At 33.9% G+C, this 2070-nt stretch overlaps 1 long non-coding RNA gene across 1 annotated transcript; it reads right to left on the reverse strand.

Annotated features, from left to right (window-relative positions):
- Positions 1–1057: 1057 nt before the first annotated feature.
- On the reverse strand, positions 1058–1901 carry LOC111378912. The gene is made up of 2 exons (XR_002699936.1): positions 1675–1901; positions 1058–1546 (listed from the first exon to the last, which is right to left on the reverse strand). It is a non-coding gene; the product is annotated as an uncharacterized LOC111378912 (long non-coding RNA).
- Positions 1902–2070: the final 169 nt, after the last annotated feature.

The raw sequence follows: 2070 nt of genomic DNA on the forward strand, positions 1-2070 counted from the left end.
ATGCATGTCATATAAGTGGGTTTGTGGACTCGGATTATGCAGGTGATCTAGATAGACGACGATCTACTACTGGATATGTGTTTAGCATATATGTGTTTTGCATACATGTTTTGCATACATGGTGCCAATTTATTTTTTCACTTGTAGTTTCTAGTACCACGACGTCAAAGCTAAATACATCTGATTTTATCGGGAGAAAGTTGTCCACTACATACTGGAGTCATGTAGCCATTGGATAAAATCATTAACCAGAAAATAATGTTACAACTATAGAAATGCATTAGATGTTGAACAAAGTTGATGAAGAATGAAAATAAGACCAGCAAAAAATTGACAAAATGGACGATTTGAACACGATTACAAATTGATGTCCTCAAACGATATTTATCGCCACCGAGGTAAGTGTTCGAAGGCTTTATGGAAAATAGTTTATAAAAATAAACAAACCTTAATCCAAGTTTGAATCAAGCAAAGACTTGGAAAAGGGAACTAAAGAACAAAAAAGATAAAAAAATAAAAAAAACACATGGTTTGAACTCAAATTTTGGATGTAATGGAATCAATTTGATTTTTGTGATATATTTTCCAATATGAAAACCAGCCATATATATAGAGCTACAATCACCATACATGAAAAAGATGCAAAAACTAAGCCAAAAGGGTGTAAAACACTTTGAAATAACATTAGAATTCAAACAGCCAACAGTCAAAAATTTTTGTATTCAGTGTCAAAATCGAGCGCCCACCCAATTCAACAAAATGGCCACTATAATTACAAAACAAGGCAGGATGGCCACCCAAGCCATTCTTTGGCCTTCACCATTTTTTGTTCATGTTTTGTTTTCGCTTATTTTTCTCATGATTAACTACTTCCATCACTTCCAATATCACTTCTCATTGTTAATTTGAACAAATATCCAACAATCCTCCACTTGTTCAAATATAAAATGAATAAAAACTCTAGTTTAATGGTACTTATGCATAAAGTATGAATATCCTTTTTATTTAAATCCAACCTTAGAATAAATCTCACAAAGTAAATCATCGAAATCCTAGGTAGCATGAAAGTTTTGAACATATATTATTCCTTACGATGACACCAGTGAAATCATACACATAAGTATCAAGTGTTCCAAGTTTTACACAATCTCATTTAGCGCCATCATGGCCTTGCATATATAGGACATTAACCAAAAATGAGGTTTCGAAAATAATGTAATATAAGTGTGCAACACTATTCTTATCTACCTTCTAGAAGAGTAATGGTCATTTCGCATGATGATTTGTCTACATTTGTTCTAGTTGAACTTTCAGCAGGGAATACATCTCTTTCAGTGAAAAAACCAGGTTGTTTAGCTTCAGGTAACACACCTTCATTCCCCAACATAAAAACAATTGTAGACATGCTTGGCCTAGCTCCTTGACATTTTTGCACGCATAGCAAACCCACATGAATTGATCTCAGCACTTCGTTCAAGTATTCTGAATCAATTGGACAAGTGTCGACCAGTTCCTTTGACCTTCCTTCTTTGTAAAGTATCCATGCCTGTATCAATTGGATTAGGCTAAGAGGACCTTGATTTATAAAACTATTAATGATAGTAATTACATGCACTGTACATTTTTTTTTTTACTTACAACACACATCAATAAATGTAAGACAAAAATACTTACATGTCCAAGAAGGTTGAGATGGTGATCACTATGAGAAAATCCTCAATTTTTCTTTCCACTCACAATTTCTAGCACTAAAACACCAAAACTAAATACATCTGATTTTAAGGAGTATATACCTTCCGCTACATATTCTGGCGACATGTAACCACTGCACGAAATCGTAAACAAGAAATAATGTCATAAGTAATGAAAATGCATTAGCTATATTGTCGCATGGAGATTTATTCTTACTGTGTTCCCACAACCCGACTAGTTTGAGCTCCAGTCTCATTCCCACCAAAACTTCTAGCCAAACCAAAATCTGATATCTTTGGATTCATGTCAGTATCTAGTAATATGTTGCTTGCTTTGAGGTCTCTATGGATAATTCTCATCCGAGAATCTTGATGGAGA

This window comes from Olea europaea, unplaced genomic scaffold (genome assembly GCF_002742605.1).
Source record: "Olea europaea var. sylvestris unplaced genomic scaffold, O_europaea_v1 scaffold18996, whole genome shotgun sequence".
Lineage (NCBI taxonomy): Eukaryota > Viridiplantae > Streptophyta > Magnoliopsida > Lamiales > Oleaceae > Olea > Olea europaea.